At 37.5% G+C, this 15,220-nt stretch overlaps 2 long non-coding RNA genes across 2 annotated transcripts; both read right to left on the bottom strand.

The window, feature by feature from the left end:
- Positions 1–2,604: 2,604 nt before the first annotated feature.
- LOC141167080 (uncharacterized) lies at positions 2,605–9,073 on the bottom strand. Its single transcript, XR_012251386.1, has 2 exons — positions 9,033–9,073; positions 2,605–3,238 (listed from the first exon to the last, which is right to left on the bottom strand). It is a non-coding gene; the product is annotated as an uncharacterized lncRNA (long non-coding RNA).
- A 1,688-nt stretch (positions 9,074–10,761) lies between these two features.
- On the bottom strand, positions 10,762–13,790 carry LOC141167071 (uncharacterized). Its single transcript, XR_012251385.1, has 2 exons — positions 13,750–13,790; positions 10,762–11,395 (listed from the first exon to the last, which is right to left on the bottom strand). It is a non-coding gene; the product is annotated as an uncharacterized lncRNA (long non-coding RNA).
- Positions 13,791–15,220: the final 1,430 nt, after the last annotated feature.

Below are 15,220 nucleotides of genomic sequence, written 5' to 3'. Positions count from 1 at the left end.
TTCTATATTTATTTAATGCCTCATCACTACCTACTTGCTTTAATTCTCTAAATGCTTTCTTTTTGTCACTTATTGCGCCCCTTACAGCTCTATTTAGCCATAGTGGTTTCCCACTATTTCTAGCATGTTTATTCCCAAAGGGTATATATTGTGCACAGGTCCTATTCAGGATGTTAATAAATGGCTCCCATTTGCTTTGTGTAGCTTTATGTCTCTGGATATCGTCCCAGTTTATTGCACTAAGATCATCTCTCAACCGTTGGAAATTTGCCTTCCTGAAGTTTAGGGTCCTTGTAACTCCTCTACTACACATCTTATTAAAGGTTACATGAAAACGTATTATTTTGTGATCACTATTACCCAAGTGACCCCCAACTCGTATATTTGATATGCGGTCTGGCCTATTGGTTAATATTAGGTCTAGCAGTGCCCCCCTTCTTGTTGGGTCCTGAACCAGTTGTGAAAGGTAATTGTCTCTCATAGTTGTCAAAAACCTATTACCTTTGCTTGAACTACATGTTTCTGTCCCCCAATGTATTTCAGGGTAGTTGAAGTCTCCCATAATAATGACTTCTCCTTGAGTCGCTGCTTCATCTATTTGCTTTATGAGGATATTCTCCGCTACTTCCATTATTTTTGGAGACTTATAACAAACCCCTATCAGTAATTTATTATTTTTTCCCCCTCCCCTTATCTCCACCCACAAGGACTCTACATTTTCATTAGATTCACATATATCCTCCCGCAAGACAGGTTTTAAGGATGATTTTATATATAAACACCCCCCCCTCGCTTGTTTGTACGGTCATTTCTGAACAGACTATAGCCCTGTAAATTAACTGCCCAGTCATGGCTCTCGTCCAGCCACGTCTCAGATATCCCTACCATGTCATAATTATTTTCCAACAAAATTAATTCTAATTCCTCCATTTTGTTGGTGAGGCTTCTGGCATTAGTGTACATGCATTTTATGTATCTCTCTGTACCTCTATTCCTTCTTACTTTATTGACTGTTCTAACCCCACCCCCAATTTCTTTATTTGTGCCCAGGTCACTATCTGCACTATCTTCCCCACCTATAAAATGAATACCCTCCCCCCCAATCCCTAGTTTAAACACTCCTCCAACCTTCTAGCCATTTTCTCCCCCAGCACAGCTGCACCCTCCCCATTAAGGTGCAGCCGGTCCCTAGCGTAGAGTCTGTAGCCAACTGAGAAGTCGGCCCAGTTCTCCAGGAACCCAAATCCCTCCTTCCTACACCAGTTCTTGAGCCACTTATTTATCTCCCTAATCTTCTGTTGCCTCTCTGGCGTGGCACGTGGTACCGGTAGTATTTCAGAGAATACCACCTTGGAGGTCCTTGCTTTCAGCTTGCAGCCTAATTCCCTGAAATCATCTTTAAGGACCTTCCACCTACCTTTAACTTTGTCATTTGTGCCAATGTGCACCATGACCGCTGGGTCCTCACCAGCCCCTCCCAGTAATCTGTCAACCCGATCAGGGATGTGCCGGACTCGAGCGCCAGGTAGGCAGCACACTGTTCGACGATCCCTGTCTTTGTGACAGATTGCCCTATCTGTTCCCCTAACAATTGAGTCCCCCACTACCAGCACCTGCCTGGCCTGCCCTACTCTCCTATTTCCCTCTTTACTGGAGCTGACACTCCTCTGGCTTTCAGGGGACATGCCTTGCTGCAGTAGTGCTACCCCTGTACCGTCACTCCCGTCATCTGCCAACTTTGCAAACTTATTGGGGTGTGCCAGATCAGGACTACCCTCCCTGGCACTCTTCCCTCTACCCCCCCTTCTAACTGTCACCCAACTAGTGACCTCACTGTCCTGCAGCTCCCGACTACCACCCTCCCCCACATCTACCCCAGTGAGCTGCTGCTCAGTGAGCAGCAGAGTCCTTTCCATGTTGTCAATGGATCTCAGTGTTGCCAGCTGCTCATTTAGATCCAGTATCTGGGCTTCCAAACGCACAACGTGCACACATCTCGCGCAGCAGTAAGCAACCCCGACCGGCTGTTCAAGGAATGCATACATGTGGCAAGATGTACACCGGATAGCATTGTCAATAATGGAGCTCATTTCCTAATGGGGATTGCAATAGACAGAATGTTAAGTAAAAAGAATTAATGAAATACAGACAGCAATCCAGTCCAAAGTCCTCCCTTCCAAACACCGTGAATCCAAAGTCACTGAAAAACAAGTCACACACTTACTTTTATTCGCACTTACGCTGCGGTCACACTCAGCTCGTTCACACTCGCAAATTAAGAGATTTAAAGAGTTTTTTTTTTCCCTTTTCCAGCAATGCACCCTTCACCTCAATGCGCTTCCACTTGTATCTATAAATATATATATATATATATATATATATATAAATATCTATCTTTCTATCTATCTATCTATATATATATATATATATATATATATAAATATATATGTATCTATGTTGTGAATATACAATTTCATATATACAGGTTTAGTGGTTTACTGATGTTTTTATAGATATTACATACTATGTAATTAATTACAATTATATTCTCAGCATTTGTGACCAGTTAAGTATAAGTTTTAGTTGAAAAAAACACCAACTTCATAATGATACAAATAATTGCTTTATTCATTTGAAAGTGATATAACAGACATAAAAAGCACAAGTTACATCTTGGTGACAACTTTCATTAAGTGAAAGGTCCAAGAAACAGTAAATACCATACTACAAGAAGTACAGGAAGTACAGGGCATTGCTTAGTATCTCAGTCAAATTTTTTTATGCTGCATTAACTTATATCAGAGGAGATTATTAATGGACAGGTCATACATTGTGACAAGAGTGAAAATGCTTAAAAATCATTGTCTTATAGTCTAATAAGATCATTAAAGTAGTAAACAAAGCAGGGGTATACACTATTAATGGCATTCAGATCTCTTAAAGGTCTGCATTATCTCTTTGCCCTGATGAGTGACTTTACAGCCGTACTCCTCATGTTTGTTGTACTCGGAGGTGGACAGGCTAAAGAAGCTGCTCTTCATGTACAGGTTATCGGCCTGTTTGCTTTCTGTTGAGGTCTGTATTCCGGTTGACCACTTTTTCCCATCCACTGTCCATTCCACAGACACAGTCCTGGGGGTATATGCACTGATAGCGCAGACCATGGTGGCCTTATCTGTCTTTAACTCTTCTTCAGATGGACCATAGATAAATACACTGGGCGCCTTCACTTCACCGGCTGTTGGACATATAAGAAAGACATAGTCATAACCAAGACACAAATCTTATCTCTTGCCTTTTAGAAGATTTCTACAACATTTAGACCTACATTTATTATGTCTTGTAATTTCTACACCTGTAAAAAAAAGACTGTTGAATTAAATAATGCCAAATTTATTAATAGATTTGGCACATATTGGACAGAAAATAAAATCTACGTCTGCTAAGAGCAAGAATAGGTTTGCGCCACAATGTTCACTATTTTTGGCCTCTAGAATAAATCCTGTTCACTTTTCAAAGTTGACAAGTGCTGGGAAAAAGTGAAAATGACTGCACAAAAATTATATTTGCCATTATTGGCAACCTTTATGGGCTCAGTGTATGTCAAAACCAAGGCTTTTGTGTATTCATATCAATAGCTTTTTAAACATATCTAATAATTGATTTGAACACAGTCTGACTTTCTTTTCTGTAACAGTGTTATTGTGCACATTTTTGAGAGGACACCTGTAACAGACATCTGTGACATAACTTCTTGTAAGAGTCTGAGTCTTTGAGCTTTTCATAAATACAGTTTATATTATTTAAGCAATTTATAGCTAGAAGAACATTTGTTGTGATTGAACTAATATCTATTTTCTATGATATTACTATTCTCCTTTATAGCATAGGAAAGGGAGGACAACTATGGAATTCGATAAACTCTAAGGGCTCATTTACACTTTAAGATTATCTGATAATCTTGCAGTCTAAACTGGCTGCCAATCACCCAAAGAAAAGAGCAAAATACTCGTTCGTTGGATGACATGATCTTTTGTGCTGCACAAAAGATCATCATTCTTGGCAGATAATAGTCCTGTGTAAACGGGACTCACACTGCTGAGAACAATGATATCCTCTGCACACTGAACGATCTATTACAGATTGTTCAAAGTGCATCTGAAGTGGGGTCGGCCGGTCCAAATAGGCTACTAAGCATCTACTGATCAGCGTTAAACAGCTAATCAGTGGTAGTTTAGTCTCCCTGGTTGGACAGTGTAAACTGACCTTATTTACACCTATTGTGGCCAAAAAGCTATAAGTAGAGATAATAATAATAATCTTTATATAGTGCTAACATATTCTGCAGCACTTTACATACATTATTGTTGCTGACCCCATTGGGGCTCACAATCTAAATTCCCTATTAGTATGTCTTTGGAGTGTGGGAGGAAACTGGAGAACCTGGAGGAAACCCATGAAAACACAGGGAGAACATACTAACTCTTTGCAGATGTAGTCCTTGGTGGGATTTGAACCCAAGACCCCAGTGCTGCAAGACTGCAGTGCTAACCACTGTGCCACGGTGCTGCCCCATTAACAAACATTAGATTTATCATACCATATTTAAGATTTATACAATAATATATTAGATACACATTCACTTTCTGACTCCGGAGGGTGTGGACATGCCTGTCTGCCTCTCTGCTAGATTGTGGAGACAATACGGCGCCGGACTACTGGCAGCCCATTGCAGCAGCAGAAGCTTCTACTTTATTTTAGTTACAGTTTTGTTACAGTTATTTTATTTTATTATTTTATTACCTTCTCTGGATTGCAACGTTCCTGTATACTCGTCTATTGGGGATGGAAGATACAACACTTCCCACACTATCAACTGCTGCTGGGCACACAGCACGAGATCTGCACCTGGATCTTCTTCCACCACTTACAAGTCTCCTGCAGGTACAGACACTCTGGGGCACGCAATACGGACCATCTCAGCTAATGCTACTGAAGGATGCATGCTGCTACCCACAGCCTGTGACAGGGATACAGCCATATGTGAGCGGTGGAGGTCACTGTATACGATTTGCCATGGAGAGGACTGGTGTGACGGGTGGAAATAATGACGGGATGGTGGACCCTAGGTCTGTTGCTAAACGAGCAGTGTATTCTAGGGATCGTCTTCTGGAACTGCGCAGGATAAAGTCTTCTCCAGCAGTGGCAATACTGAATGTTCCACGGGAAATAAGGAGACCTTTCAGAGGCTGCAGAGCAGGCAAGAAGATCAAGTCCTGGAGGAGAAGGTTTAAACCAGTGGTCCCATCCATTATCATGGGTAACGTACGATCGCTGGGAAATAAGTCGGATGAACTGCTGGCTCTGAGTAAGACCCAGAAGGAGTTTAGGGAATGCAGTCTCATGTGCTTTACAGAAACCTGGCTGCATGAGGAGGTCCCAGATTCATGTGTCTCGGTACCAGGGTTTCAAATGGTTCGGGCTGATAGAGAGAGAGTTAGATGCGGCAAGAAAAAAGGTGGAGGAGTGATACTCTACATTAACAACAGATGGTGCAATCAGGGGCATGTAACTGTTAAGGAGAAACATTGCTGTCCAAATATTGAACTGTTAGCAGTGGGCCTCAGGCCTTACTATCTGCCTAGAGAATTCACTCTTGTTATTGTAGTTGTGATGTATATACCACCATCTGCGAACCCAGAGGCTGCTGGGGATGTGTTGTCAAGGGTGATGGCCCGGCTTCAGACTAAACACCCAAACTCTCTAACTGTAATTTCTGGGGATTTCAATCGAGTAAAGATCTCATCTGCAATACCAAAGTTCTATCAATATGTCAAATGTCCTACACGGGACAACAACACACTGGATCTCCTCTTTGCTAATGTTAAGAATGCTTATTCATCGGCTGCATTACCCCCCCTGGGGAAATCTGACCACAACCTCATACTATTGTCTCCTGCTTACCAACCAGACGTCCGCAAACAACCAGTGACAATTAAAAAGATAAGGAAGTGGTGTCCAGCAGCAGAGGAGGCGTTACAAGACTGCTTTGACTGTACAGACTGGGAGGTGTTGTGTACCATGAAAGAGAAATGTAATGTTAATGAGATTACTGGCAGAGTTACTGATTACATCAACTTCTGTATGGACATTGTAGTACCTGTTCAAGAGATTCGGTGTTATGCAAACAATAAGCCATGGATTACAAAAGAGTTGAAACATTTACTAAACATGAAAAAACTGGCTTTTAAAAGGAAGGACAAGGAGGCATTGAAAATTATACAGCGAGACCTAAAGGGGAAAATTAAGATTGCCCGTGAGGCATTCAGAGTTAAATTAGAAAATCAATTTGCACAAAAAAGCTCCAGAGAGGTGTGGGCTGGAATGAAGCTAGTGACTGGGTTTAAGGCAAGGTCGGAGCAGGGGGGTGGTGGACTTATAATGGCTAATGAAATGAATCAGTTCTTCAATAGATTCAGCAATAAAGGTGCGGTAGCAGCAGGGAAGGGGGAGGAGGCCGGGGAACAACTAGCTAAATTAACAGGGGGTGAAATAGATCATTTCTCGGTCTCCAAAAATGACGTGAGGGACCAGTTTAGTAAGCTGGCCATTGGCAAAGCAGCAGGGCCTGACGGTCTCAGTCCATGTGTCCTCAGAGTGTGTGCAAATGAGTTATGTACTGTCTTCCAGCATCTCTTTAACCAGAGCTTACAATCAAAGAGAGTACCAGTGCTATGGAAGACTTCCTGCCTGGTGCCGATTCCCAAGACTACCTTCCCGGCTTCCCCGGGGGACTATAGACCGGTGGCCTTAACATCGCATGCGATGAAGTCCTTGGAGAGAATAGTACTTGCTCACTTGTGTCCGAGGGTGATGGCGCATACTGATGCTCTTCAGTTTGCGTACCGGCAGGGACTGGGTGTGGACGATGCTGTAGCGTCTCTGCTACAAACAGTACATTCCTTTTTGGACAATGATGGAACCACAGTGCGTGCTTTGTTCTTTGATTTCTCTAGTGCGTTCAACACATTACAGCCACTCTTACTGCGAGGAAAGTTGATTAAAATGGCGGTGGATGAGGGACTTGTGAATTGGATAATTGACTACCTGTCGGATAGGCCACAGTTTGTTAGGTGGGGGACGGCTACATCAGATAGTGTACTGAGCAGTGTCGGAGCCCCGCAGGGAACAGTGCTGTCGCCATTCCTCTTTACATTGTACACAGCTGACTTTCAGTATAAATCAGACCGTTGTCACCTCCAGAAGTACTCGGATGACTCTGTGATAGTTGGCGGTATTGGGAAGGACCAGGACGAAGAGGAATATAGAAGGGTGGTTGCGGACTTTGTAGTATGGTGCCAGGCTAACCATCTAGAACTAAATGTTAAGAAAACCAGGGAGTTGGTGATGAGCTATGGAAGGTGCAAGAAGGTATGCCTACCTGTTACCATTGACGGTCAGGATGTGGAGATGGTGGACAGTTTCAAATATTTGGGGGTTTACCTGGATAGCAAGCTAGACTGGAAGTGCCACATGGAGAAGGTCTACAAGAAGGGGATGAGTAGATTGTACTTCCTAAGGAAGTTAAGGTCTTTTAATGTGTGTGGCAAAATGCTTGAGGTGTTCTACCAATCCATTGTGGCTAGTGCCACCTTTGCGGCAATAATTTGCTGGGGTAACAGTGTGCGTGTTGCTGACGCCAACAAGCTCAACAAACTTATAAAGAAGGCTAGCGCGACGGTGGGCCTACAGCTTGGGACTTTTGAAGAGGTGGTAGAGGATAGGATTAAGAAGAAGTGCAGAGCTATAATGGGCAACAACACACACCCGCTTTATGAACTGTTTGCGAAACAGAAGAGCACATTCAGCAATCGCCTAATACAACTAAGGTGTAAAAAGGAAAAATACAGGAGATCGTTTGTTCCAACAGCTATGGGGGTGTTTAACAAATGTCTGAAAAGCAATGTCTAAAGTATTCCAAATGTTTTGTTATCATATGTGTCATGTTCGAGATCTGTGTTCTGCTGCTGTGATACCGCAATTTCCTCCGGGATAAATAAAGTATATCTTATCTTATCTTATCTTATCTTATATGAAAAAAAATTATGTGAAATCTCTGCTTGTATGTGTATTTATTTAAACCTATCTAATTTTTTTCTAAAATTGCAGTGTAACATTTGTTCTTTGTACCAAGTTTTCTCCCACCCAAAAATGTTGCTCAGCAGTGATTATTTTTTTGTAAACTATTGACTATATGCTAAGATATATACAATTCTGGAAAAACTTAACATTTGAGTAATATAAATCTAAAAGTCAAAGACAAATATGTAAAACAAAATTATAAAGTGGAGATAAGTCATCTGGAGTGAGTAGATATGGGACTTACTTAGAACGATAAGTTGGCTTCCATCTCCGAAAATGAACCACAATGTTTTGGAGTTGTACAAAAACTAGTACAAACTAAACAAAACTATAATAATGTTGTGGTTGGATCCATCATCAACACCTGACTTTATTTTTTTAGCAAACTATTACAACTCAGAATAGGTGCATACATTCAATTAGGAACAGTGTGACACATACAACACAGATTTTATTCATACATGCAGTTTTTTATGCAGTTTTTAGCCATCCACAGTTTTAGATATACAGAAGAAATATATTAGTTATTATTATTTCTTTAAAAAAAAACTGGTTCCAAGACTGTTATAAAACTGCATGTGTGAATCCAGCCAAAAGGATACAAAATTATTGCTTGTTTTGATACATGTGAAAAATTTTAGCTACAAAAAAATAATACTGTTGTGACTAGATCTTTTCCTATTAGTTTTTTTTAATAAACTTTGACATCTCAGTAGAGAATATTAAAAAAAAAAAAAACAAGATCCCCAAACTGTAGACTATGTGCTAGTCGATATATGTAAAATCCCAGTAAACTTAAAATATGAGTAAAATAAGGGTAAAAATATGTAAAGCAAAATGATAAAGATGAGATAAGTCATCACTAGTGAGTGAACAGATATGGAACTTACTTAGAACAATAAGTTGACTTCCGTCTCCAAATATCCACCACAATGTTTTAGCGCTGTACAAAAACTATAATATTGTTGTTGCCATATCCATCATAAATACCTGACTTTTTTTTCTAACCAGTTTTTTAACAAAGTATTACCACTCAGAATAGGTGCATACATTCAATTAGGAACATTATAACTCACAACACAATTTGTATCCATACATGCAGATTTTTTATGCAGTTTTTATCAAACCACAGTTATGGATACAAAGAAGAGATATGTTAGTATTTCCTTTATCCCATCCTTTTGTTGGATCCTTTGGCTTTGGCCAAAATAAACTGGATCAAAGACTCTTATAAAAACTGAATGTGTAAATCCAGCCAAAAAGACCCATAGTTATCGATAGTTCTTTTACACATGTAAAACATTTTAGCTACCAAAAAATGAAGCATAATGCTGCTTATGTCATTTATGCTCTGATTCTTTGTAAATAATCAAATCTTTACCAGTCACTTCAATACTTTGTAAATTAAACTTCTCCAAACCCATTGACATGGGCAGTGAATTAAATTTTGACAATCACATAAGATAAATGTCATTCATATAACATATATTACTTAAAAAAATAACACAAAAACATGTTTGTCTGAAATATTTTTTCTTAATAAATTTTTTTTTTCTGATTATCACAAGTAAGATGAGGTTGAAATATGATTAGATTTATTGGGTAAATGATGGTACTTACTGAGGACGATGAGTTGTGTTCCCTCTCCAAATATAGCCCACAGTGCTTGACAGCAATACAATAACCTTCCATCTTGGTGTATATGCTGTAGATAATTTCGGGTGAGTGAAGAACAACCGACTTATGTGGATTAGTAATATGAAATGTGAATATCCGGTTTAAATGAACTGTTAGAAAATCGATTTTTAATTTCCATATTGGTGAATTCCATGTTATTAGATGGGGATCCCTTGTTTAGGACCTTCATTACTTTGCCAAAATGGAAAACAGCTACATTGAGAGTCTTCCATGCTGGACGACCAGGCTTGTTCATGCAGCTTATTGACTTCAATGTGAACAGCATCATATAATATTTAGTGATAACTACAATATGAGATACAGCCTATTGTATAGGTATTAAAATAATAAACATTGCTTAATTCAGGTTCACATCTTCCCATCTCCAGTGTTTGCTCCAAAAGTTATTTTCTTTTCAATTTCCTTATCAATTGTACTCAATTTCATGAGGTTCTGTTCTTTCAGCATCTAAGCCATTAGAACATCTAAGTCATGTTATATTCAGTGGTCTATGTACGTAAGGCCTAAATAGACGGGCTGATAATCTAGGAATAAACATTTCTAGGAATTCTTGTATACGGTATTATTATATTATATATACGGTACATATAATAAAAATATAAATATAGATGTATTGATGTAAGTATATATATATGTATATACTGTACATACATGTATATATCTAGATAGATATGTATCCCTCTGTATATAGAATAATATCTACATAGATATGTATCTATAAATATATAAATATCTATATATATATATATATATATATATATATATGTATCTATGTTGTGAATATACAATTTCATATATACAGGTTTAGTGGTTTACTGATGTTTTTATAGATATTACATACTATGTAATTAATTACAATTATATTCTCAGCATTTGTGACCAGTTAAGTATAAGTTTTAGTTGAAAAAAACACCAACTTCATAATGATACAAATAATTGCTTTATTCATTTGAAAGTGATATAACAGACATAAAAAGCACAAGTTACATCTTGGTGACAACTTTCATTAAGTGAAAGGTCCAAGAAACAGTGAATACCATACTACAAGAAGTACAGGAAGTACAGGGCATTGCTTAGTATCTCAGTCAAATTTTTTTATGCTGCATTAACTTATATCAGAGGAGATTATTAATGGACAGGTCATACATTGTGACAAGAAGGAAAATGCTTAAAAATCATTGTCTTATAGTCTAATAAGATCATTAAAGTAGTAAACAAAGCAGGGGTATACACTATTAATGGCATTCAGATCTCTTAAAGGTCTGCATTATCTCTTTGCCCTGATGAGTGACTTTACAGCCGTACTCCTCATGTTTGTTGTACTCGGAGGTGGACAGGCTAAAGAAGCTGCTCTTCATGTACAGGTTATCGGCCTGTTTGCTTTCTGTTGAGGTCTGTATTCCGGATGTCCACTTTGTCCCATCCACTGTCCATTCCACAGTCACAGTCCTGGGGGTATATGCACTGATAGCGCAGACCATGGTGGCCTTATCTGTCTTTAACTCTTCTTCAGATGGACCATAGATAAATACACTGGGCGCCTTCACTTCACCGGCTGTTGGACATATAAGAAAGACATAGTCATAACCAAGACACAAATCTTATCTCTTGCCTTTTAGAAGATTTCTACAACATTTAGACCTACATTTATTATGTCTTGTAATTTCTACACCTGTAAAAAAAAGACTGTTGAATTAAATAATGCCAAATTTATTAATAGATTTGGCACATATTGGACAGAAAATAAAATCTACGTCTGCTAAGAGCAAGAATAGGTTTGCGCCACAATGTTCACTATTTTTGGCCTCTAGAATAAATCCTGTTCACTTTTCATCATCACTTTTCAAAGTTGACAAGTGCTGGGAAAAAGTGAAAATGACTGCACAAAAATTATATTTGCCATTATTGGCAACCTTTATGGGCTCAGTGTATGTCAAAACCAAGGCTTTTGTGTATTCATATCAATAGCTTTTTAAACATATCTAATAATTGATTTGAACACAGTCTGACTTTCTTTTCTGTAACAGTGTTATTGTGCACAGTTTTGAGAGGACACCTGTAACAGACATCTGTGACATAACTTCTTGTAAGAGTCTGAGTCTTTGAGCTTTTCATAAATACAGTTTATATTATTTAAGCAATTTATAGCTAGAAGAACATTTGTTGTGATTGAACTAATATCTATTTTCTATGATATTACTATTCTCCTTTATAGCATAGGAAAGGGAGGACAACTATGGAATTCGATAAACTCTAAGGGCTCATTTACACTTTAAGATTATCTGATAATCTTGCAGTCTAAACTGGCTGCCAATCACCCAAAGAAATGAGCAAAATACTCGTTCGTTGGATGAAATGATCTTTTGTGCTGCACAAAAGATCATCATTCTTGGCAGATAATAGTCCTGTGTAAACGGGACTCACACTGCTGAGAACAATGATATCCTCTGCACACTGAACGATCTATTACAGATTGTTCAAAGTGCATCTGAAGTGGGGTCGGCCGGTCCAAATAGGCTACTAAGCATCTACTGATCAGCGTTAAACAGCTAATCAGTGGTAGTTTAGTCTCCCTGGTTGGACAGTGTAAACTGACCTTATTTACACCTATTGTGGCCAAAAAGCTATAAGTAGAGATAATAATAATAATCTTTATATAGTGCTAACATATTCTGCAGCACTTTACATACATTATTGTTGCTGACCCCATTGGGGCTCACAATCTAAATTCCCTATTAGTATGTCTTTGGAGTGTGGGAGGAAACTGGAGAACCTGGAGGAAACCCATGAAAACACAGGGAGAACATACTAACTCTTTGCAGATGTAGTCCTTGGTGGGATTTGAACCCAAGACCCCAGTGCTGCAAGACTGCAGTGCTTACCACTGTGCCACGGTGCTGCCCCATTAACAAGCATTAGATTTATCATACCATATTTAAGATTTATACAATAATATATTAGATACATATGAAAAAAAATTATGTGAAATCTCTGCTTGTATGTGTATTTATTTAAACCTATCTAATTTTTTTCTAAAATTGCAGTGTAACATTTGTTCTTTGTACCAAGTTTTCTCCCCCCCCAAAAATGTTGCTCAGCAGTGATTATTTTTTTGTAAACTATTGACTATATGCTAAGATATATACAATTCTGGAAAAACTTAACATTTGAGTAATATAAATCTAAAAGTCAAAGACAAATATGTAAAACAAAATTATAAAGTGGAGATAAGTCATCTGGAGTGAGTAGATATGGGACTTACTTAGAACGATAAGTTGGCTTCCATCTCCGAAAATGAACCACAATGTTTTGGAGTTGTACAAAAACTAGTACAAACTAAACAAAACTATAATAATGTTGTGGTTGGATCCATCATCAACACCTGACTTTATTTTTTTAGCAAACTATTACAACTCAGAATAGGTGCATACATTCAATTAGGAACAGTGTGACACATACAACACAGATTTTATTCATACATGCAGTTTTTTATGCAGTTTTTAGCCATCCACAGTTTTAGATATACAGAAGAAATATATTAGTTATTATTATTTCTTTAAAAAAAAACTGGTTCCAAGACTGTTATAAAACTGCATGTGTGAATCCAGCCAAAAGGATCCAAAATTATTGCTTGTTTTGATACATGTGAAAAATTTTAGCTACAAAAAAATAATACTGTTGTGACTAGATCTTTTCCTATTAGTTTTTTTTAATAAACTTTGACATCTCAGTAGAGAATATTAAAAAAAAAAAATACCAAGATCCCCAAACTGTAGACTATGTGCTAGTCGATATATGTAAAATCCCAGTAAACTTAAAATATGAGTAAAATAAGGGTAAAAATATGTAAAGCAAAATGATAAAGATGAGATAAGTCATCACTAGTGAGTGAACAGATATGGAACTTACTTAGAACAATAAGTTGACTTCCGTCTCCAAATATCCACCACAATGTTTTAGCGCTGTACAAAAACTATAATATTGTTGTTGCCATATCCATCATAAATACCTGACTTTTTTTTCTGACCAGTTTTTTAACAAAGTATTACCACTCAGAATAGGTGCATACATTCAATTAGGAACAGTATAACTCACAACACAATTTGTATCCATACATGCAGATTTTTTATGCAGTTTTTATCAAACCACAGTTATGGATACAATGAAGAGATATGTTAGTATTTCCTTTATCCCATCCTTCTGTTGGATCCTTTGGCTTTGGCCAAAATAAACTGGATCAAAGACTCTTATAAAAACTGAATGTGTAAATCCAGCCAAAAAGACCCATAGTTATCGATAGTTCTTTTACACATGTAAAACATTTTAGCTACCAAAAAATGAAGCATAATGCTGCTTATGTCATTTATGCTCTGATTCTTTGTAAATAATCAAATCTTTACCAGTCACTTCAATACTTTGTAAATTAAACTTCTCCAAACCCATTGACATGGGCAGTGAATTAAATTTTGACAATCACATAAGATAAATGTCATTCATATAACATATATTACTTAAAAAAATAACACAAAAACATGTTTGTCTGAAATATTTTTTCTTAATAAATTTTTTTTTTCTGATTATCACAAGTAAGATGAGGTTGAAATATGATTAGATTTATTGGGTAAATGATGGTACTTACTGAGGACGATGAGTTGTGTTCCCTCTCCAAATATAGCCCACAGTGCTTGACAGCAATACAATAACCTTCCATCTTGGTGTATATGCTGTAGATAATTTCGGGTGAGTGAAGAACAACCGACTTATGTGGATTAGTAATATGAAATGTGAATATCCGGTTTAAATGAACTGTTAGAAAATCCATTTTTAATTTCCATATTGGTGAATTCCATGTTATTAGATGGGGATCCCTTGTTTAGGACCTTCATTACTTTGCCAAAATGGAAAACAGCTACATTGAGAGTCTTCCATGCTGGACGACCAGGCTTGTTCATGCAGCTTATTGACTTCAATGTGAACAGCATCATATAATATTTAGTGATAACTACAATATGAGATACAGCCTATTGTATAGGTATTAAAATAATAAACATTGCTTAATTCAGGTTCACATCTTCCCATCTCCAGTGTTTGCTCCAAAAGTTATTTTCTTTTCAATTTCCTTATCAATTGTACTCAATTTCATGAGGTTCTGTTCTTTCAGCATCTAAGCCATTAGAACATCTAAGTCATGTTATATACAGTGGTCTATGTACGTAAGGCCTAAATAGACGGGCTGATAATCTAGGAATAAACATTTCTAGGAATTCTTGTATACGGTATTATTATATTATATATACGGTACATATAATAAAAATATAAATATAGATGTTTTGATGTAAGTATATATATATGTATATACTGTACATACATGTATATATCT

Source organism: Phyllobates terribilis, unplaced genomic scaffold (assembly GCF_046119375.1).
Source record: "Phyllobates terribilis strain yellow unplaced genomic scaffold, ASM4611937v1 Scaffold_1__5_contigs__length_1240528914, whole genome shotgun sequence".
NCBI classification, from domain to species: Eukaryota; Metazoa; Chordata; class Amphibia; order Anura; family Dendrobatidae; genus Phyllobates; species Phyllobates terribilis.
The sequence above is the reverse complement of the archived record's forward strand: the minus strand, read 5'-3'. Positions and strand labels throughout refer to the sequence as shown.